The 24,967-nt window shown below is 37.9% G+C and overlaps 1 long non-coding RNA gene across 1 annotated transcript; it reads left to right on the plus strand.

The window, feature by feature from the left end:
• Positions 1-1,767: 1,767 nt before the first annotated feature.
• Positions 1,768-21,679, plus strand: LOC128318055 (uncharacterized). Its single transcript, XR_008301518.1, has 3 exons — positions 1,768-1,843; positions 20,633-20,688; positions 21,576-21,679. It is a non-coding gene; the product is annotated as an uncharacterized LOC128318055 (long non-coding RNA).
• Positions 21,680-24,967: the final 3,288 nt, after the last annotated feature.

Consider the following 24,967-nt stretch of genomic DNA (forward strand, 5'->3'; position numbering starts at 1 on the left):
TCATCCCTTTCATGAGCTTCCACATTTTGTGGTGTTGGACCTGGAATTGAAATGAATGAATGAAACTATGTCTAATATTTGAAGATGCAAAATATATATTTTATTGTGATTTTAAAAAAGCAGACATTTATTGGTTGAATAAATATTCACCGTCTCTGTCAATACCATGTTTGGCTGCAATTAGGGCTCTTCTGGGATATGTCTGTACTAGCTCTGCATATCTAGATCCTGATATATTTGCCCCTTTGTCTTGGCAAAATTGCTCAAACCCTGTCAGATTGGATGGAGAAAGTTGTTGAACAGCAGTTTTTCAATTCTTGCTACAGATTCCCAATAGGATTGAGGTCTGCACTTTGACTGGGCCATTCTAACACATTCAGGTTCTTGGATTTGAACGAACAGTGAAAACCACAAACCTGAATGTGTTAGAATGTGCTAGCAGTTTTTGCAGCATGCTTAGGGATATGCTTAGGGTCATTCTCCTGTTAGATGGAGAACCTCCAACCCAGTCTCAATTATCTTGCAGAATGGAACTGGTTTTCTTTTAGAATTGCCCTGCATTTAGCTTCATCATTTACATTTACATTTAAATTGATGGCATTTCACAGATGCCCTTATCCAGAGCCACTTACAGAAGTGCTTTGAAGTCTATAAAAAAACACATTCTGATACTGGTTCGCTAGGCCACAGACTAAGAATACCATCAGTCGAAACACTCTGTTGGAGAGGTAATATAGTAACAAGCACTCAGACAATACAAAGGTTTTTTAAGTGCTGTTTTAAGTACTTAAGGAAGAGGTAAGCCTTTAGAACAGTTGAGACTATCAGTGACTCAACTGTTCAGACATCTAGGGGAAGTTCAATCCGACACCTAGGTGCCAGAACAGAGAAGTCTTGATGCATGTCTTCCTTGTATCCTGAGAGATGGTGGGACCAGTTGAGCAGTGCAGGATGTGATAAGTCCTTTGAGGTAAGTGGGTGTTTGTCTGGTTTTGCTTTGTAGGCAAGCATCAGTGTTTTAAATCTAATGCAGGCAGCTACAGGAAGCCAGTGGAGGGAGCGCAGCAATGGGGTGGTGTGGGAGAACTTAGGAAGGTTGAAAACCAGTCATCATCCAGCATTCTGGATCAGTTGCAGAGGTCATATGGCGCTCAGAGGCAGACCTGCCAGGAGAGAGTTGCAGTAGTCCAGTCTCGATATGACAAGGGACTGAACAAGCATCTGACTGGCCTGTGTGGATAGAAAGGGACGAATCCTTCTGATGTTATAAAGGAAAAATTGACATGAGCGTGTCAGATTAGCAATGTGAGAGGAAAAGGACAGTTGATTATTGTGGGAATGTGACTGTAGAAAAGGCCAGAGACACTGCTTGCATTACGACAGGAGATTTATTGTCTCAAAATCATAGCATATACACTCAATAAACCACCAGCAATGACCCTCCTCACGGAGGTGTTTCAGCCAAACAAAAAAAAAAAAAAACTCAATTAGGCTAGAGGATCCCTTTATAGCGAATGGTTTAAACCAGTATAAACACAAAGGGGAAACAAAATTTATATCCATAAGCATTTTAGTGTTAAATGTCCATTCATGTGTTTAAATCATTTTAACATCAATATTACTCAAAAACAAACACAAAATGTATATTAACTGACACATTTTCATAAACCATATTCAAAGTAAATATAATGAACCAATAATGAATGATGACATATTAAGTAGACTAAGCCTACACTACCCATAATCCTCTTAGGATAGTATAAAATGGGGAACAGGAAGGCTGCGTATCTCTTAAACCCCACCCCCGGAACCACGCTGCAGCCATGAGCCCAGAGAGCAAAAGGTGAGAAAGTTAATTAAGAAAACTCTTTTGGTGTCTTGTCTCTACTCTAATGTGCACCTTAGACCAGGGAAAGTAACCAAAATATTTTCAAGCCACAAAACAAAATGAAAAAATGCAAATGTATACAAATAATATAACAAACAAACAAAACTGATTTGAGACAGCTTATGACATTGTCACAATTATCCATGGTTAATGGTCAAATAACATAACTGTATATTTTTGTCTATTTTTAAATAATGGAGTGAATGGTGCGCCCTTGGATGTTCAAAGTTGGGATATCTTTTTTATAACTAAACCCTGACTGTAGAATTTTTTTTCCCAGGCTTGTTTTTATTATGCCTTGGTGTTCATTATGCTGTTTGTTTAGATATGTTCTCTAGCAAACTCTGGAGTCTTCCAGGAACAGGTCAATTTATATTGAGATCATGTGACACTATAATTATGCGCAGGTAGAGACTCCACAGGCATTGTGTTTGGGTCACACCTTTATATGCACTACAACTTTTAGCACACTGTGCATGTGACATTTGTTTATTCACTCTAAATGTGACATTTATTTACTGACTTTCGCTTGCTAGTTTATTAACTTATCTTACGACAGAACTAGTGGTAGCTCCTTCTAGTTGTCTAGTGTTTAATTAACACAATTAAACAACTGTTTTCTAAAGATTTGCTAACTAGCAAATTAGCTTTGGTGTTTAGCAAGTTAATATCTCGCAGGTTAACTGTATAAATATTGAGGCATTGCATAGCTAGTTAATTTCAACCACAACTTCTAGCAGTCTGCATACATAAATATAAACACAAAAGAACAAATAGGAATGTCAGCTGGCTATGAGACATGAAATTCATGTACATTTGTGAATGTACTTCTCCATCCAAATAAGTTTTGTCCACCACATTTGACAAAACTTTCATGAAACTTCTGTCTGCTAAAATCAGGGGATTGCCTTAACTGAGAATGATACATTCAGTTCAATTTAGTTTTATTTTTAGAGCACTTTTAACAATAGATGTTGTCACAAATAGGCTGTACAGAAATCCAGCTGTCGATTTAGACCATTAGAGAATGAGCAAGCCAGAGGCAACATTGAGGCGACATGAGGAAGGAACCCTGTGAGGAGAGGAATCGGGCCCCAAATGGTACCCATCCTCTTCTCGATGATAGCAGATAATGTGATTATAAATCGTTACAGAATACAGGTTTAGAAGAGTAAAGACAAATAGTCTTATTTTAAAAAGGATGTTCAAAATGAATATACTGTGAATAAGAGTCCTAAGATGAGCACAGGGCAGTCTTTATTATTAAACAGCAGTTCTTGGATACAATTCTACAGTATCCAGGTGAGATTATCCAGAAAATGTTCCCAGAAAATGGGAAAATCCAGAAATTAAGTCACAAGTGCCAAATCTCCAGGAAGAAGTAGAGCATCAGGATGAATGAGGCAGGATATATGCAATGCAGCCTGCAAATTTGACCAAAATATTGGACCTCAGATGGAAGCTGCTTTCCAAGTGCTTTCCAGATGGAAGCTTACAAAAGAAACCTTCTACACAGTCCAGTCTAGAGGATAAACAGGCTGATTTTGAGGCTGATCCACCCTTCCTGACAATTCCAAAAGGGGTCCAGAACTTGGGCTGATAATCCTGAATTATTATCTTTCAGAAGTCTATCTCCTGAATGTATGTTTTATTCTGGGCAAAGCTTGTAGTATGTGAGGTGGTTGATGAACGAAGGGTGAAATCTTGTACTGTGGCCCAGCTACAGCTCTCTGATTGGTTCATATAATACAGATCGCTTAAATACAAGAGCATGAGTCTGTTTTTACATATTTACTTCTGAATATTAGTAAACATGCCAAAAATCAGTCTGAAATATTAATTAAGCTTTGAGTTTTATTATGTTATATTCTTATCCAGTTGCTGCAGTGTCTTCCACCTTCTCCCACACACCTTGACAGATGGATGGGCAATATATATTGCAGTGAATAATCTAAGCTCCCTATGGACATATTTGGCAGGATTATATTTGCATATTATTCATACTTCTAACCCTACATTACTTAGTTTGAATTTTAAATGTAACTCTCCTTGATCGTGCATCAACGGCTTGACTGAGCTGAAGAAAATCGTAGAAATTGTTCCCACGGAGAATCTAAATATATTAAATATCATCAAGTGGGTGTGAGGCACATTTTTTAGCCCTGAAGATACATGAACCCTTGTGAAAATTTGGAATGCATCTGCTTTGCCAAGGCTGTTAGAGTCACAGTGTAGCCAACTCTGTCGAATAAATTTCTATAATTGGTTAAGCATTTGTTTTTGGTCACCTAAATGAAATGAGTAGTAGATTTTGAATAGTATTTGCATTATAGATGAAGACACTGTCATTAATGGCAATGAGTATGAAGTCCCCTGTTTTATTCATCGTCAGTTCTTCCATATTCATGGTGAAATGGGGCTATTTTCTGCCCCTTACATGCCCAACACATTATTTTATTATGTGTCACATAGGACTGGAACAAAATGAAAAATTCATGTGATCCACTTACAACTCAACTTTTTCAAAAATAAATCAAATGCCTTATAATATGACAGCAGCTCTGCAAATAATACTTAAGTAGGAAAACTGCTGTAGTATTTTATAATGGATGTCATTTATCAAAATATTGTTTTAAAAAATCCAGTTTGTTTGTAAGTAGCATGCCTTTATATAAATATCTTATAGCATGAATTACCAATTCAAGCAAATTATACTGATCTCATATATAAGCAGGCATTCAGTAACATTAGCAGGTAGTTGATAAGTGTGTACTATAAAGTATTTTACCACAGTGCTGTTGAATTCTTGAATCTGATTGGTCAAAATGTGTTCATTAATTTTCTATGAGATCTAACAGGAGTGCCACTTTTTGTCATTACATTCAGGAGAGAGAGAGACATTGATATTGAGAGAAACTGGTGAGGGAACGCCTATTTATAGCTGCTATAACATAAGTGATAACAGGAACTAACCTGTCTCATGGACAGTCCACAATATTAAATGTAACTATATATGGTTAAAATGTATTTGGTATGGTATGATGTGTTATTGATTAAAAATTAAACATTTTAGAAATAATGGTTCCCAAATTGCCATGGTATAAGAGGAATAAAACATTGCAGGGGGGGTGTCCTGATCAAAAATGATCAGCTTTGAGGTCCTTTAACAGCATGCCATAAAATGCAAACCAAGTCAAATGTGCATCACATCTACTCCATGCACCAAAACAAACTGTTTCCCAGAATCCTCAGTCAGACTCGAACTACAAACCAAATCACATGACCCCTCACATGATCCACTACCTTGTTCTAGTTTCCTGAACTTCTAATCACCACCATCTGTTCCCAATCAGCACCCTGTCCATAAATAACCTGGCCTTTCAGTGCATACGAGCATTCCACTACTGACATTACTAAGGCTTTTGTTTATGTGTGTGCTTTTTTCTGGTATTGACCTGGGCTGTTTTGTTTATTGAGCTCTGCCAAGCCTAGTTAAACCTGTTTGCTGATCGCCTGCTACTTAGTCTGTATATCGACATTGATTTTGTTTTGCCCTTTTGGATTTGTCTGCTTCAGTCAGTAATACCTCACACTGACATCCAAACCCTTTCTGTGCCTGACCGTGTGGAAGTCTTCAAACCCTCGTGAAGTCCTTGTGTAAAAGTTATCCACTCCCAGACCAGGGCCGAGAGAAGCATGATTGAATCTGACACATTAGCTTCCATTTTAAGTTTAATAGTGGTGAGGAAATGCCTGTTGTGGTCTGCAGATGAAATGAAAGGCCTTCTAGAGAAATTGTGTAGTGGCATGGGAAAACCAATCCCAGGGTGAAATTCTGACAGCCGGGATCTGATTGCAAACAGAATTGATTAGGATTGTCCAATTCTGATCAAAACGTGATATTCACTGTCTGAGGAAATCACACTTGGCTAGGTTTTAGACATGTTTAGTCCAAGTATTGGCTTTGCCTATAACATTCTTTGAGGTGTCAAAGAATGCTATAGGCAGGAAAAAAAACAAATTTTAATCCAAAAATGATTTTACGCCTTTTTTGATGAATTTATCCAAAGCGACATTGTCGATTTTCCAGACCACCACTGATATATATATAAATATACATATACATAATAAATAGAATTATTCCTACATAACAGTGAGAGACTTTATCTGAACCACTTATCAGTCAACCAAAAGTCAAGAAACACTAATGAAAAGTAAAATAAAACACTAGTTCAAGTCTAAATAGGCTTCATTGTCATTCCTCTCATTATATACAGATGTAATGTTACAAATGAAATATAGTTCCCCCAGAATCATGGTGCTGCAGTCAACATGATATGCATGCTATATACGACTTACCTCATAAGTGGGAAGTTGGAGCTCAGAATGACATCACATCTACAAAGTGGGAGGAAAAAAAACGTTCGTCTTTTGTTAGCAACAAGCTAGCCAGCTACCTGTGAAGAGCGATGTACATTTTTGTCCTCAAAACCGCAAACTACAGTATATAGTCAGTTTTATAGATTTAACAAGCTGATAGGTCTGTGTGTTGACTGATCTACAGTTAATACCAGTATATACATAACTCATCTAACTCATTGAAAGGTTTTAGAGGTGCTATTTTGTTTACTGTTGATGCTCTGTGCAGCCATGATGATTTGACGTCATTTGTTGAACTCGTGGTTGAAGAGATCACCCTGAGTTCCCAAGTAGGAATTCCGAGTTGAGTGGGTGTTTTTTTTTTTTTTTGTTTTTTTTCCCCTTGTCAGTGGTAGGGAATTATGAGTTTTGACCTCTAGGCGATGCAACATAAGTTATTAAAATAATACTCTGACAGACAGTGCAAAATAAATAAGAAACTGAACATATGTACCTGTTACACATGGAAGAAATGACATACAAAATTGTTTAATAGATCCTTGGTTCAGAAGGAAATTGCCCGTATGAAGATAGGCCTGTGATAATTATGTCCTCCCCCTAAATGATATACAGACTCAAGCACAAGTCAGGGCTTCCCAAACTTTTTAGGGCAAACAACCACCAATGGACATTGGGAATTATTTGTGACTCCAAAGTTTGACACTTTACTTTTTTTAAATTCCAGATTTATAATGTAGGACTACTGTAACATTTGAACATTTTATGTTAGAAACATATGTATGTGTAATGTAAGTGACTAAAAACCAAAGGAATAGTTCTTACACTGACTTAGCGGTCTTTTCTGTTGTTATAGGAAAATATTTCATGCCGGGGTAGTGAGATGTGAAGTATGATTTTGTGTGCGCGTGCACGTGCAGAAGCAGCTGTAGTGCGAGCGGCATTGCTCACGCAATCACTGCGTACGTTATGTACATCTGGAATATTTAAAAGCGACATTTACTAGATGGCACATCAGAGCCAAAACAACCCTCTCTGTGAAGTTTACAAGTCAAACTCTAAAATGTTCAACAATTTCAGCACAGCTGTTTTAAACAGTGACCACCTCTGTCTCTCTTTAAAACTTTGCGAGAGGCATCATAATTATTTTCATAGGCTGCTTTGCAAATTGAAAACTCTGATCTTGCATAAAAGTATTTAGTAATCTAGAAAATCCAGAAGATTGAACACAAAACAGGCCTTTCAGTTGGTTTGAAGGTGAGATGAGAGCTTTTTAAAATTCAAACATTAAGTGTAATAGGAAAGTGATTAGTGTTAGGACTGAATAACAGTCTAGAATAGTACATAAGCATACAATTTGGACACAATACTAGTTTGTTTAGCAAAGGTAGATGGATGGGGAAGTTGTCCATTTTTATTGCTGAACTATGATAGTGCAGCATGTTAGGATAGTGAAAGACTAAAATAACCTGCACCCTATTAATTTAAACATTGCTTGTCTGAATGCGACTCCCAGTAACATTTCAAAATATTAGTACAGTCCATCTTTAATAATTCTAATATAGTTTGTAAAATAAATGAATGAAAAAAGAGGAGATTGTGGCTTTCTTTCACAACTCCATTTGTAAATCAAGTGGCCCCCAGTGGTCGCAACCCCTAGTGTGGGAAGCCCTGCCCTAAGTGATCATGACTGTCATGCTCTCTAGGTGAGAGGGTGTTCTTCTCATCCCTGTTTATCAGAGTGTAGCTAGTCAATCATGGGGGTCTGATAGATAATAGCAATCTCCTCTTGGTGTGTAGAGCTGCCCTTTGAACAGCAGGGTAAAACATTAAGGTGGCTCAGAAAAGATTTGCCTTCATCCTCCTGGATTGGTAGCTGACATGCAATAGAGGAAGACCCAGATGATGGGGAGGAAAAGGAATATAATAATCGGTGGTGTGGCAGGTGTTACTGCCACACTTCTACTGCTGTGGCTCTTTTTGCACTTTGTACCTGGCTGATTTATTATTGGTTTCTCTCAAGGTTTCTAAAATAACAATTCACAAATTTCAGATTTATGGTATTGGCGAAATAAGCAGAAAACTCTTGTCTGGTTCTGTATTCGTCCACTGCCCAGGATCCTGTGTTGCTCACACACAGCTATGCTAACACACTTTGTGGCTGTACACTAACTACACACTGTCTTCTACTGTTTCTCAAATTTCCATATAGAAACAAATGAGAAATGAAGAAAAACTAAAAAATACAGTGCAGTGAATTCTAATCATAATCATGGCATGTATCAATTTTTATTTCATTTGGACACCTGGAATTGAGGCAGGTAGTGGGTTGGTTGAAGTTTCCTGCTGGTTTCTGGTTTCTTTTATTGAGTTTTGTTAAAAGGCAGGGCTGTTTCCTGTCTTTGTGTTCATGACAACATTAACTGTGTATGACAACTCTGTCATTATAAGGATAAGCTCTTTGTAGCAGGTGCTATTGAGTAGGTTGAAGCCACGTGGTTAATTTTGAAGGGCATTATTCAACAGCCTTTCATGTCAGTGCTGTGTGTGTGTGTGTATGCATGTGTGTGTGTCTGTGTCTGTGTCTATGTATGTGGTGTGTGGGAAGAAGAGAATGAATGAAAAGTGATTGTGGCAGCATGGATAACACAATAGACAGATGTCTTCATTCTGAGTCCATTCAAAGTTTGTGGGATTTATTCCCATAGGAGATCCTCTAGATCAGGGGTCATCAACTGGTGGTTGCAGATTTAGACCCAGCAGTATTGTAAGTACATGAAAACAATACACTAGCAGAGCGGATAAACATGTGAAAAAATGTTCAGTGACTCCAGTTTTCTAAACACAAACTAGCTCTGCTTCTATATCAGATTCTGTGTCATGGTTTATCCAATCACATGCATTTATGTAAATTATTTAGCTGAAGGCAGCTCATCAGACCAGAGACTAATCAGAAAAGGAAGCTTTAAAAGACTTTCATTGATTTTTCAATGAAATCAAGTGGCAGCTCAGTGGTTAAGATGTTGAACTTCTGATTGGAAGGTTGAGAGTTCAAATCCCAGCACTGCCAAGCCACCACTGCTGGGCCCTTGAGCAGGGCCCTTGAGCAAGGCCCTTAACCCTCAACTGCTCAGTTGTATAAATGAGATAATTGTAAGGTGCTCTGGATAAGGGTGTCTGCCAAATGCCATAAATGTAAATTTTTCATTTTATTTTCCCTGATGAAATAGAGAACATTTAAACATGATTGGACAGAAGAGTGTGTGTTTAATCTCTCCGCATCAAATTTAAAATAGATGCGTCTCATCTCTTCAGAGTGCATGGCACTAGTCAAAAGTGGTAATGTGAAGCGCCACTATAAAACAAAACACAACAGCTTCAAATTTTCTTATTTATACTCATAAACTATTCATTATGGCACTGGGCAAATGGTTAAGCATTAAAAGATAACTGTTGTAGCCATTCAGATATGTTAGTTGCTGATCCAGACCTTTATGTAACTAGGCCTTCACAAATGTTAGCTAAATTCCCTCAGTCTAGGTGGTGGTAGCTGGATGGAAAGTTGGAGTTCAAATCCTAGCACTACTATTAAGCCACCTCGGCAAGACTCCTAATCTTTTACTTTGGATGAAAGTATCATCAAGTGGAAAAGTGCAATGAAAGAAATCATGTTCTCTTATTAGTAAAATACCTAATGGATCTGCTATTTGTCATGAGATGCACATAAAGCTGTCTTCTTTCTCCATCAGGATTTTTGGCATGATGATGCTGCAGCCAGATAATGTTTGACTCCACTCACATGTCCGTGCACTTGCCAGATCTCGAGCTCTTTCCGAGAGCAGTGTTTTTTCTGAGTTTGAAGATCAAAACGTGATTCATGTGTAGAGGCGCTGCTGGCTTTCAGCCTCTCTGCTCTTTTCCACAGTGTGTTTTGTTAGTAAGCGTTGTTTATCTAACAAGACATGTGCAAAGTAAGGATAATTGAAAGCTTTTATCATGCCATTCCTATGACTGAGTTACATGTGGTAGGAAAGGTGGGTGAATAGACGGATACTGTACTGGATGCTCTGATAGATGAACAAAAGAAATGAAGGTTGATTTGACAAAAGGAAAGCAGAGGAATTTTGCTGCCTCTTTGGAGCAACATTCCTTCATGATTGTAACATGATTGAGTTTGGAATTGAGCATTTTGTAGCTACTAATTTCACCTTTATACTCACAAACAATTAGAGTAATTTTAGTCATTATTTAATGTGTATATACACACACACACACACACAGTATACACAAAAGTATTAGGCACATGCAAAGAAATGCTGTAGAGCAAAGATGCCTTCAAAAATAATTAAATTAAATGTTTCTACATTTAAAAAAAATACTATAAAGAGCAGTAAACAGTAATAAATGAAATAAAGTCAATATTTGGTGTGATGATCCTTCGGTTTAAAAAAAAAAAAAATAGTGGTCTCAGGTACAATTAGTGCAGTTTTATAAGGAAATGAGCTGTAAGTGTTACCAAGCATCTTGCAGAAGCAGCCACAGTTCTTCTGGAGACTTTGACTGTCACGCTTGCTTCTTATTTTTGCAGGAAAAACCCAGCAGCCTTCATTGTTTTTTTGTCTGAAAAGTGTCTCTTATGTAATACGCTGCTTTCTTTACTGACATCCAAACATTTTTCTATAACATTTAATTTTGTGCTGGAAAACTAATGTTTGGAAATCTAAAAAGTTTTTGTACTGAATCAATAATGTAGAAGTCATCAAATAAAAATCTATAACAAAGTTCGTAACTAAAAAAAATAGGGTGCCTAAGATTCTAAGACTTTTGCACAGTACTGTGTGTGTGTGTGTGTGTGTGTGTGTGTGTATAATAATTTATATATATATATATATATATATATATATATAAGATAGTAAGTCAACCAAAATCCATTTTAAGACAAATAAGTCTAGTTGTTCAATTACGATGAAATGGCACTGTATAGGAAGGGTTGGTCTGTGCAAGAGTTAGCACATTATGCCCTTAGGAGGCAATGGATATTTAGAGTCTGGTATGATTTTTGTTTTCAGGGGATAAAAGCTGGCTTATAAGTTGGTTTGCCACAGCATCTGTTTAATTATAAAAAGCTTTGTCATGATTTGGCCTCTCAAGTAGCTGAGAAACTCTGTCAATTAGCAGTAATAATATTTTTACTCAATTTTTGTGTCCAACCTTTTTTTTTAATTCTTGGAGACATGAGTCAAACAACACTTCAACTTCTGCCTTATTGTTTTTGGGCATCTTGTGCTTTCTGCTCTGTGAACTTGGCCTTTAATGGAGTTTTGTGGGCGTCACCAAATGCAAATCAGCTGTGGTGTACACGTGCCCGGTAATTTGAGTGTTTGCCATTTATCAGCATACACACATGAATACAAAAAAAAAAAAAAAAAAACAATCAGCTTTTAAGAAACTTTTGTAAATCTGTCATAAATTTTTAGTTCAGTTTGGCTTATGCAAACATTTACAGAAAACTTTACTCAAAGATTGATGAATGAGGCTCGTTGTCTTTTTTTCTGGAGCTGCTGATGAAATTGAGTCAAGCACCGTGTGTCACACTGGATCATTTTACTCTCGTGTCGTTTTTAGTAAAAATATAAAATGAATAAACAGAGCATATGAGTATAAAGGAAGTAAGCTTTTGCCCTGCATCCCAATACAAGTTACCCGAGTCGCAGCTTTAATTTCCATCAATCACTTCACTTGTCCAAAACACTGAACTCATGCATGTATACTCATTTCTCATGGTTGGAAGGCAATGTTTCCAGCTAAAGCTGCCAGTTTCATGTTTCAGAGCCAGTGATAAAGTGACTTAAGTGGCTAAATCTCTCCATAGTTCAGCAAGCTGTTTTGTTGCTAACAGGCCCCTGGGGGTCTGATTGTGCAGTGGTATAGCAAGCAATCTTGTGAATGTTTAATGTATTGTTCACACAGGCCTTGCAGAAATGAAAGCCAGAAAATTCACACAAAAAGATCAGTTGAACCTACACTGATTATTCTGATCCATGGCCAACAATTTTATATTTGCATTCCTATGTTTCTTTGAGCAGATTTTGTTTCATGATGAATAAAGGTCTTATACATGAAGACTTGGCTATTCCCATTGCTCATGAATATTGATGCAAAAAACACTAGCTAGCTCAGCTAGCTCTCTTTGAGTGTGTGTGTGTGTTTCTTTTTTAAGGTTAAAACTGTGTTTATGGTTACACATTATTTTGTTTTATTATTATATTTACTATTATATTTTTATTGTGACAAGCTGTGTTGGTGTCATTCTTGAGTCAGCAAAGTATCTTTCTTGCAAATTTAACAATTTACACTCAATTTTATTACAAACTCCGTTCGTAATAGAAGTTAAGGCTATGGTTATGGTTAGCTAGCATTCGTACCTTTTCTTAAAACTTCATTTCTAGGAAGTGGAATAAAATCCAACCATATTGTCCTTGCTCATTCAAATTCTTACAATTTTCATGTCATTTGGTTCCTTACAAACTAACACCTACTCTAACTGTTGTGTTTAGTTGTGGCTCTTTCTGTGCATCTGTGTGTTGTGGAAACTTATTTCTACATTATTTCTTTAACAGCTAGGTACTGTATCTGGACTATATTCTGCCTTGCTTGTAAGTCAGTACATCTAAATTTATGAATAAACTTAAAAAAAAAATCTTAAATCTTTAAAAAAAACTTTTTAAAAAAAATCTTTCATGTTTCTGAGCACTCTTTAACCACATAATGACAAATTATTTTTTAATGAAACTAAACTCAGGATTATGTTAGCAAAGTTATATCAGTTTGTGTGACTCATATTGTATAAAAATGTTTAATGCTAAGCTTAGATTTATTGAACACCTATGGTCACAAGTTGTGGGTTTTTAATGAAAGAACAAGGTTGCTAGTACAGGTGGTGGAAAAGAGGTTCCTCTGCAAGGTTTCTGGACTTACTCTCGATGATAGGGTGAGGAGCTGAATAATCCAGTAGAGCCTCGGAGTAGAGCTGCTGCTCCTCTGAATCATGAAAAACCCAGTTGAAGGGGTTTGGGAACTTCACAAGGACACCCTCTGGTCGGCTCCCGATCGAGCTGTATCAGGGACGTCCCACTGGAGGCAGACCCTGGACCCACTGGAGAGACTGTATTTCACAGTTGCCTTGGGAATGTCTGAGGATGCTGCAGGAGGTGCTGGAATCTGAGGATAGACAACTCTAGTCTAAACAGGAAAGCCACATTTAAACTTGTATGTCTGTTTACATGAGACAACATAAATTCATTTTCCCGTATTTTGATTAGTCATGTAATGATTGTCTAGAGTATTGTATTGTCACACACATTTGAAATGGCCTCTGTATTCTGTACATGTTTTACTGCTTACACTGTTCCTTGAGTGATCCTTAAGGCAGAAGTGAGAACTTTACAATCATATGGAAATAGAAACATTAACAAAAGAAAGGAAAACGTCCAAGCTGCCCATGAGGTCCACCTTGCTAAAAGCATTTATTAAAATAAATTAATAAATAAATGAATAATTTTTTTTTTTTTAAATGCTGCTGAGGTTCAGACCTGCTATGTCCCTGCTATGCAATATGCCATGTTTGGGAAAGGGTCCCTAGGAATACAATTAGCCTTGATGTTCTTACACCAGGGTGCCCCGCTCTACTCACCAAACAATTTATTAGAAAATTCACCATCTGCTTAGTTACACAACAGAGCTGGGAGCACCGAGACGATAGTGCGGCTTTATTTAAAAAGATGCAATGGAAAGCAGGAGGAGGGAGACGTTCTGTCGTGCAACAGGGGACCGACCTTGCGTTATTCCAGGAATTAGAATAATAGTTTATAATCATTTTAATTACGTTAATCATTTTAAAAAGCCTTCCAAATACAAAACATATTTTATTAAAAGATGCCACCATCATGCCATCTGTGAAAACAAGACAAGGTAGTGCACTTGAGCTTGTTCATAAAAAGTCTATTATTTGCTCATTTGTTTCATCTGACTCATTTGTTGGAAATGTTGCTTGTGGATGAGAGGAGAGCAGGACATATCTCAGTGTATATGGAAAGGTAGAACAAAAGCTTTTTAATAGAAAATGGGAAATGCAACAAAACCTCAAAAGAGACAAAGAAAGTCTATAGTTACGAAATATTTTTATTTTGATTATTTTGTTGAGGGAACAAAGGAAATGGCTTAATGTTGGACACCTCACATCGCAAGATAATCTGAGATCATAGGTGCATGAAAGGTGCTTCATAAAAAAGTAACACCTGTTAGTCACATGATCCAATATTTTTGATTACTTGAAAAATGGGTGGGTTCAAAGAATTCTGATCTATCATCTGATCTTTTAAACTCAAACCCAAATCTTTTTAAGTGTATATCAAAAACCAAAGAATTGGCCTTGCCATTCCAATACTTTCGGGGGGTACTGTATATTTTTAGTTTTTATTCAGTAAACATGTTAAGGAAATGTTAAAATTGGCCAATCAAGGACCCTCATGCTGGAGCCTCTAAAGCAGAAATGCTACCCACACGTTTGGCAAGCAAACATGGCAACCAGCAAGCATGTAACAGCAAGTAATATTTCAAAGAAAACTAAAATTAATGACCCAGATACTAAAGGAAAACAACAATGTTCAAAATAAACCAGCCCTCTAGCAGAGACTACCCCAGCTAATGGCACCGCAGCCGAGACTGATCCAGCCACTCCAGCAGAGACGACGGTGACCGCTGTGCAGGTAGTGTTTGTTTATTCAGAACCTGTAGTAGCAGTGATTTAAGTCTATTACTTCACATACATATTTGTAAATGTAATATCAGGAGGACACAGATGACACTACATTCATGGAATCACCCAGCGAACTTGCAAGCTTGTTGAAAAACACTAGCCTAGCTTGCTGACAGCAGCTAGCCAGTTAAACTTCCTAATTATCATTCATTTCACATTAACTACAACAGCTAATCTAAGCTTCAATACATCACCTAACAGCTAACCTGTAAAACCTGGCAATCAGAGCAAGTTGCTAACAGCGCGTTAATTAAAGCAAGCGTTAGCATTACAGCAAAGTGCTGGAATGATTACACTCAGTGCCAAAAAGAGGGAGCTTTCTGTTCCTGAGAGCAGCGGCACTTTTTCTGCTCAGCCAAGCAGCAAGCATGCCAGTACAGTAGACCGACTAATATTATTAAGAGCAGCCTTCCTCTAGAGCCAATGAGAGAAGAAGAAATCAATTAGATGAAGAGTTAGAGAGACTGTACTCAATGAGCAGGACTATTGATTAGCATCAAGGAGCCAAGATCACCTGTCAGCCAGTAACCTTTAATATTACTCAGAGATTAGGACCTGGGTAGTAAACATGGTGAGGTAGCATATATGGGCAGTGGTGGCTGAATGGTTAAGGATCTGGGTTACTGATCAGAAGGTTACGGGGTTCAAGCCCCAGCACCGTCAAGCTGCTGCTGTTGGGCAGTTGAACAAGGCCCTTAACCATGTCCGCTCCAGGGGCACCGTATCATGGCTGACCCTGCACTCTGACCCCAGCTTCCTAGCAAGCTGGGATAACTGCATTTCATTGGCTCTGTACTTGTACTCTGCACAATGACAATAAAGTTGAATCGAATCGAATCTAACTATATGATGTAAGGAGGTGGGATAGTTGCGCTCAAATGAGATAAATATGTCCGCAGGTGCGTGAAGCAAGAAAATATTCAAAATCTAAGGTAGCACGCTGAATGAAAACCAGACCACAAACGTCTAACCAAATATATATTTATTTTAGACTTGCATAGTGAAAAGAGTCAAAGATCAGTGAGTGAAAACAGCCAGTGAGCAGATGTTTCTGGAGCACTGATGAAAGCTATGGGCTGAAATGTCTGCTCACTGGTCTGTTTTATCTCACTGATCTTTGCACTTTTTTTTAAATATATATTTTGATGTGTGGACAGCCTCTGCCTTGGATTTAGCATATATGATGTAAAAATCTCTCGTATACATTAGACAAGATAATTAAGATAATTAATTATTAATTCAGATGTTTTTTTTTTGTTTGTTTTTTTTTCCAGATAATTAATTCAGATGGCTTTTAGACTCATGAGGCTGCATTAGGGTGCATTTTTTCACCCCATTAGGTGCAGAGGAACTAGCTGACTTCAGTAAAGCTTTTTGGTCTTTATCAGTGAGTATTTAGTGATGGCTCAGCAGGTAAGGCATTACACTACTTGACTTGGAGGTTGAGATTTCAAATCCCAGCTCCAGTATTGGATCTTTGAGCAAATCTCCAGGAGTGCTGCTTCTTCCAAGCTGGAATAAGTGAAGAGAAGTATTTGATTGTATTGTACATGTGGATATGTACTGTATACTGAATATAAAGATCTTTATGGCACTGTAGTCTTAACTGTAATTTATCCACAAAAAAAAATCTTTTTCACAAATTAAGAACTGCAGGTTCAAACATGTCGATACATCTGAATGGTCGAACCAGTCTCTAGGTTGGACATTCTTTCTGTATACATTACTGATACATGTACACTTTTGGCAGTCTATGATTACTTCTAATAGTGTGTGAGTCTTATATACTGACTGAATGTAATTTTATAAAAGGCAAATCCACAGTCAGTGTCACAGACCTGTAAAAGTATTTGTAACACAATTTTACCATCTAGTGACATTTGCAAACCTTGATTCACACATTCAGTTTGTACAGTATGTTTTTGCTGTTGGCGTATATAGTTTTGACAGTGGGCGGCAAGATGGCATCGCGAATAGCATAAGATAAAGTGGTATAGTGACAGTATATATTGGAAGAAGACACTGGATTAAGAGTCATTTTTCCACAACAGGTTAGTTTACAGTGTAAGTGTTAAACCCATAACACAATGTCAACAGATTTGCCTTCTGTGTTCTTGAAAAATTCTTTAAATAGTGAAATAGTAAATATAGCCAATAAAAGGTACCAAAAACTTCAGTGTCTGTAACATTATCACACATACTTGTGTGTATCACCACACCCCTGGTTTATATACATTAAATCCCAACATCCGTCCCAGCCATCTTGCATTATCTATCATCTGTGTTTATCAACACACCCCTAGTTTAAATGCATTAAACCCCAAAGTCATTTCCAGCCATCTCGAGTTCTGCAAAAGTTTCAGGATCCTACATAATGTTATGGTAGTGCCAAAGGGGCGCTGAACTACACTACCCATCAGCCCCAGCATGTCACATATCCTAACCACTATCACCTGTGTCTCATTGCACCCTGATTAGCACCTATCTATATAAGTTCTAGTTTCTCAGCACTTCACTGTCAAGCTTTTGTTGTTGCTGTGGTCATGTGTTGTTATGTGTGCCACAGCTGTGCTTCTACTCTACATGCTTTAGCCTTGTATTACATTTATGGTTCTTGTTTTCACTGATTTCGTTGCTTGTTTTGCACTTTATACAATAAAAATCTGCACTTGCATCCACTGCCTTTACAAATCCCTGGCATGCAATTTCTATTTGGAACTGAATGGATGGATACATGGAGTGGGGACAATGTCATCCAAAAACACTAGTACTAATGCTTTTCCTTCTAACTAATAGTGCTATTAGCAAAAACATTTAGCTGGGCAAAGCAACAAAGCCCACTAGTTGTTTATTCCAGCAAATTATATCAAACAAATTGCTATACTCGTGCAAACAGAGGCTTCCCAGGGTTGAACTTGGCATCAGTGCTTGAGTCTGCACCCAGGACTGATTGAGTTAATTTGGACAAAGGCATCATGTTTGCAGGTTTGTTTTCACACACAGGAATTCCTTTCAAACCAAGGTCCAATTGCATGAGTCTATATCTCCTTTCTGTTTTTTTTTTTTTTTAAAGATAAACAATTGGTCCATGTCTTTATTGATCCTTTGGTCCCCTTTACCACTATAAAACCATACTATAATGAACCGTGTGTTGCATGTCGTCATCCAAGAGAATCTGTGAATGATGCTTGGGAGGATTTTCACCCAAGAAGGCTGAGACATGCGTTTTGTATGATGCTCGCCCTTCATGATCGCACCATGAAGCTGATCTCATTACCGTAACCCATAACAGTGATATGATAATATGTATGATTTTATACCCCAGCACTCGATCAGAAGGCGTTGATTAATTTTCCATAAGTAATTCCAGCAGTACTTCAAATCCCAGGTTTATATTATTGTGCTCATTCTAAATCATTATCATTTCTATAGCAACAAATTAGATTTGAGATTTTTTTTTTCTGTAAGAAGTTGATTTAACATTTGTGGAATAATTTGCCAGTGTCAGCTCTTTGTAACACTCCATAATTCTTCCAGCAAGGGAAAATCTTTAGGACAGAGGACTTAAGTCTTTGGGCTACTGATTGGAAGGTTGTGAATTCAAATCCCAGCACCGCCAAACTGCCACTGCCGGGCCCTTGAACAAGGCCCTTAACCCTCAACTGCTCAGTTGTGTAATGAGATAAATGTAAGTTGCTCTGGATAAGGCAGACTGCCAAATGCCATAAAAAAAAATATATATATATATATATATATATATATATATATATATATATATATATATATATATATATATATATATATATATATATATATAATCACGTATAAGTGATAACAGAAACTTATCTGTAGACAAGACTATCATTCTCGAGTGCAAGCGAGTAGCAAAGATCGAGTCAAGGCGAGTCTTAAGAGATGCAGGCCAAGTCAAGATCAAGTCCAAATGAAAGCAAGACAAAGTCAAGATCAATACTAAAACCATCAAATCCTTTTTCAAAGCCAAGTCTTTACTTCAACTAGTTGGCTTTGTGCAGTGCACCAGTGATTAGCCTGTTTTCTACAAGAAGGAATTACTTCATCAAGCTTTGTTAATGTGGAAAGAAAAGACAGCGTTTATTCTTACAAACACTCAGTCAAAACCATATGATGCGAGACCAATGTCCAAGACCAAGACAGGTCCAAGTCAATACAGTAAACGCCTTGGGACTGGACTCAAGTACTATAGTCCTACAACAGTTAAAAGTATGATGTGTCAGTCATTAATTAACTAAAAATTGTCATGGTATAAGAGGAATAAAACACTTTGGTATGTGCTGTTATTAATAAACTTTGGGGTGGTAACAATAATTCAGGCCACTTCACACCATCCTGTATTGGATTCTTGTCCTATAACAGCATGCCCAACATACTTAATGTTTTCCTTACTTTATGAAGTCTCTACATTTCTAGAAAACATTCCAGAAAATGCATCCTTCCTTCCATGTTTATTTGATGTTTAGATCCAGGTGATAATAGATTAGACACATGGTGAGACACATTTCACACCTGAGTTCACCTCAAGCAAAACCTAGACCAGCATTTTTCTGGTGGACCAGAGATTAGTTTTTCTGAACCATACACAGGTTCACACTTGATCAAATGTACAAAGTTCTCAGCACAATCACCCTCAGAGCCAGAAAAAAAGCTCTGAAAACCTTTGAGTTTTTATGGGTGTTCTCCACTCTATCCTTCCAACTTTCCATCTTTCCATCTACCCAATCTCTTCTGGGTGCATTTGGATTTTTTTTGCACTCATTTGTCTTTTCATCCACAGCTAAAAATTTGTCCAAATTATAGATCATATAGACAATCTATGTCCAAGCAGCATGGTATTCCCTCGCAGTCTCTTCGAAATGTCATCTGCAGACTCCATTGTTCTCTTAGATTGCGCTGAATAAAAGAGGACAAAAGACAGAACTTTGTTTTTCTGGTCCTGTCTTTTATGGTGTTCGTTCTTTTGAAGTTCTGCCATTTTATATCCCATGCATGATGTCCTTTGAAAGCTCAGTTAATAGAGATAGACTCCGGTTCATGGAATATAATTGCCTTTTTTATTACACATAGTCACATGGGATTGCTGGATGAATTATATGCGTCATATTTGGCGTGTTAATGTGCTAGAGCAGTTATTAACACTGCATTGTGTAGGCAGTGAGATGTCAGAGCAATGACACTTGTTTCAAGAGTTTCAGATTCTCTCATTCCTCTACGTTGGATCCGTTGTTGTCATGGATTTTCATTTTGTTGGTTTCACTGGCTGTGTGTCAAAGCTAGCAGAACAAACGCAGCAGTAATATCTGTTCATATTATAGCCAAGGCTCAGGTGCAATGGGATTACTTTTCTGCCTTCTTTGATAAAAGAGAAATAATTCATTTTGTACATGAAGTAGATGTTTTTTTGGCATGCGTGCCTGGAACAAGTTCATCACCTATGTGTACAGGAGGCAGAAAGATCCTGCAGTGGCCAGGGCTATTAGAAGGACTTTTCACAATATTTTTTTTTTGTGCAGGGAAAGAAAAATAGTACTGCAAAGAGGGATATGACGTGTAAAAGACCACTGAGAAGGTAAGAATACAGTAGAATAGATGATATATCAATTCTCTTCCTTTCTCTGTGTCTCTGTGTGCATGTAATGTGTGACGCTCTTTTCCTGTGAGTCCCTCTGTGCTGGGGTCTGCTTTTGGCCAGCTGGAAATGTAATAAGAGCATCCAGGCCTTTGGGCGGGATGCATAATGTGGTTTCCACTCTTGTTCTCTCTCTCTCTCTCTCTCTCACACACACACATCTCTATAGCAGGCTCATAAAGCATCTGCAGGACTCGAGCCAATTTCATCAGCACCTCTCCTCTCTTTTACTTACTCGTCTCCAGGCTTCTGTCTTACAGTAATAATAAGTGCTCACAATAAGCACTCTGTCTCTTCCCCTTCTACTGCCTGTGGTCATTGCATCTTACTCTCTCTCTTTCTCCCCTTCTACCTGTCTTTCACTTGCTCTCCCTTTCTCTCCCCTCGGCAGGAAGTGAAATTTTTCCTCTAGTTCGACTGTCTTCTCCTTCTGCTCGTGTCCTCGGCGGTTTCTCCCGAGTAAATACGGAAACCCAGCACATATGTGGCTCTTTCCTCTGCTGTGTCATTGTCACACTCGCACATCAGAGCCATTGCTTTAATGGCCTTTTCTTTTCTTCCAACTTATAAAGCTGTGTAGTGCCTTAAAGCAACAACATATTGTAATTTTCAGGATTTTCCAGTGTTACTCCTGAGTGTCCTGAAAGAGTACATTTCCTGTGTTAAATAATTATACATAATCACAATACTGAGATCTTAGGTTTATAAATCCATTGTCAATTTTATAGATCTGTAACTTTATTTGTAACACAATTTTAGCATCCTGTGATATGTTAATCTTTATTCATACACTTTGTGTCTTTATGTCTCATTTCTTGTGTTCACAGATTTGACATATATACAGACAGTGGAAAGGAAAAACTCAATGAGACAACATAAGGAAGAAACTTTGAGAGGAACCAGACTCAAACGGAAACCCATCCTCTTCTGGGTGACACCAGGTAGTGTGACAATAAATCATTACAGTATACAGGTGTATCCAGTGAAGCAAAAGTAATACTCCAACAAAAGTAACAAAAAAGTATTAAATACATGAATTAAGATTTGTTATTGCAACATGAACATAGCAAATTAATACTCATAGGTTACGATTACTGTTGTGGCTTTAAAAATCTCATTATTACTCATTGTTCACTCTAACTCCATAGATTTTACTCTGTAAATCGTGTCTTTTGTATCATTTTCACTGTATTTTAAGTCATTATAATGCCTCTCAAACTCAGAGCCTGAGACCTCTTACAAGTCATTAATATCCATAAGCAGACCCTCAGGGTGCATTAATATTCAGTTGTTGACTTGCATAATCGGCTGCTCCTTTTCCATTTGTACAAACCTTAAACCTAAACCTTAGAGGAATGAAACATTAAACTGTGAGGGCAGTGAGGGGTTTCAGCATGGTGAGTTTATACTAGTTTATCAGTAACAGTCAACTTCATTGTTAACATTAGCATATACAGGTAAACTGGCTGCTGAATAGCATACTTATAAAGTGAGAAGTCTTTTCTGAAATCAGCATTTTATAATCTGTTGCTGTGCACATCACCTAAGTATAAGGATTTGAGAGAGCAGTTGGATGATTGCCAAAAATGAACTTAACTCACTGGCCGTTGCAGTGACTAAAATCTAAGATCTATCAATAGTTCGACAATGAAATTATTACGGTCGAGCAATGCATTATATTACAATGCATTGATGGCATAATAAGAATGATGAAGCTATTATACACACACTTAAAAGCAGATGGGCAGCTGCATTCGTGATTTCTAATTTTTTCTAAGGTCTTTCCAGTCCTTAATGCTTTACTGGCTTCATTCCGAGTTTACTTTGAATATCAAACACAGTAAACAGAAAAACTGTATGCCTTTTGTTCAAACTGGACAATATGCACAGTAAAGCACAGTGCAGTGCTGACAAGTACATAGTTCTAGTCTGGCTGAAGTGGACAGAGTGTGCAAAAAGATAAAACAATATAATAATAAAATGCTGTAAATGTAAACATAACATACTAAATATGTTTTTTTCTACAAAAGCATATGGTATAAGCTTTGTCTATCTACTTTTAGATTCTCCTCAGAAGTCATTTTGGGGAAAAAATGGATGTAGAGTAAATAATCCACAGTGTTCATGTTCATTACACCCACCACTGTATTGCACATGCGTCTTCTTCATCACTTCTAGTGATGTGTTTTGGATTTGTCAACAAAGTGGGCTCAAAAATATCAGCCCAAATGGAGATCTCTTTCACTTCGTGTAATCACCTGACACAACTTTCACTGATAGACTGCATGAATCTACAGTCTGGGCTAGAAAGAAATCAGCCCCAGCCTCAATTCTTCATAGTTAAATGTTGATCAACAACCAAGAATGCATCAAATTTACAGCTGCAATGCTTTTTAGACTACAGTGTTAACAACAAAAATAAATAAGTTAAAATCATTGATTCTGGAACTGAGACTGTGCAGCATGGAAGCTCGTGTCCGTCAACAGAGCCCTTCTAACATCTCAATGACCAGTCTTCCTTAGATGAATGATGTTACATTATAGGGCCAACAGTGTGGACATCTGATCACCACAACCATATATTGGCCTGTTGGAAGCACACAATTGTCTAAAATATCTTCGTATGCTGCACCATTAAGATTTCCCTTCACTGTAACATGTTCCAGCATGACAGTGCCCCTGTGATTAAAGTGAGGTCCATAAAGGAATGATTTACCAAGGATGATGTTGAACACAAGTGTCTTTCACAGAGCCTGGAGCTCAACCCTACTGAACACCTTTGGGATGAACTGGAATCCAAACTGCATGTCAGGCCCTCTCGGCCGTCATCAGTGCCTGACCTCACTAATGCTCTTGTGGCTGAAGGAGCACAAATCCCCACAACCATGCTCCAATATCTACTGGAGCTTTCCCATAACATGGGATGTTCAGCAAGCACATATGGGTGTGATTGTTCAGGTGTCCACATAATTTTGGCCCTAAAGTGTATGTCTACAGCAACATCTGAGAGGATTTTCAAGGTTGATAATGACCAGGAAGTTGAACCTCTCAGCAGTGTCTGAAAATATGTCTGGGATTTCCGCGTCCAAAAATTTCCAGCGGGATTGGAAAGTGACATGCAACCAGAGGCACCAAATGTGTTCTTTCATACAGCACTAGTTATGACAGAATTCAAAAGTTTTATTTAGCTTTAAAGGACAATAAAAATAACTGCACGAAGAATTCCTTTGGGATCAAGCGGAAGTGGGATTGAAAAATCAGTCCCGCACACACGTCATACGCTTTCTTCATTGTGCGCCTGCATTTCTTTACCATCGGCTTCGTTATCAACTAGTCTATGCAAGCCCTATTATAAAGAGAATTTTCTGTGTTGTTGCAATTCCTTATAGTTTAAAACGACTAAAATACAGGAGAAAAAGCTAATTTTCACAATATAGGCCCTTTATTGTGTCACTTCACTCACTTTTTAAATGCACCTACTTTCAGCATTATCTGCTCCACAAAGCTGAGACCTAACCCGATAGTATTAATTTGCTTTCCTTAATGGTATACGGTCCGTGGACAGCAGTAAGTGTGTGTTTGTGTGTGTTTGAATGTATGAGTGTGTGTGTGCATGTGTGTGTCTATGTGCGTGACATCCCACTGAGTTTAACTGACAGCAGAGTACACCTGGCTGCCCATGTCGTAGGAATAAGCCTGAGGAATCAGTCTCAGCTAAGAGGATTGAGTGTGAGAGAGAGTGAGTGAGGGAGGATGAGGTGGGTGGAAGAGGTGAAGGGAGAGTGATGGAGAGCGACAGAGAGCAAACGAGGTAGTGATGGAGAGCGCTTGAGGCAGGCGAGAGACGGCAAAGTACAAAATGAGATCAGTTCAGCGCTGTAGGTGGCCATTTTAACTGCACTTATTTTTTTCTGCATGCGCGTGGGCGAAAAGACATACCGAAGGTTTGTTTTTCGTCCACGCTTGCTTAATAGTTTTGTCTCTCAGTGTTGTTTTTGCGTCTTCCATTCAAAATGGACATTAAAGCAGAGTTGGAAGTCCAAGCTGCTCTGTGTGGGATGAGGGCAGCTTTGTTTAATTCGCTGTGACTCACCAGATTTTTCCATTCACTCTTCTCAAAATGATTAGTTATTCTCTCTTTCGTGGTCTGATGTCACTCTGACGCCCTTGCTCAACAATTATTCTGTGTACATTAATGCATGTCCTTTTGAAATACACA

This window comes from Pangasianodon hypophthalmus, chromosome 3 (genome assembly GCF_027358585.1).
Source record: "Pangasianodon hypophthalmus isolate fPanHyp1 chromosome 3, fPanHyp1.pri, whole genome shotgun sequence".
NCBI lineage: Eukaryota > Metazoa > Chordata > Actinopteri > Siluriformes > Pangasiidae > Pangasianodon > Pangasianodon hypophthalmus.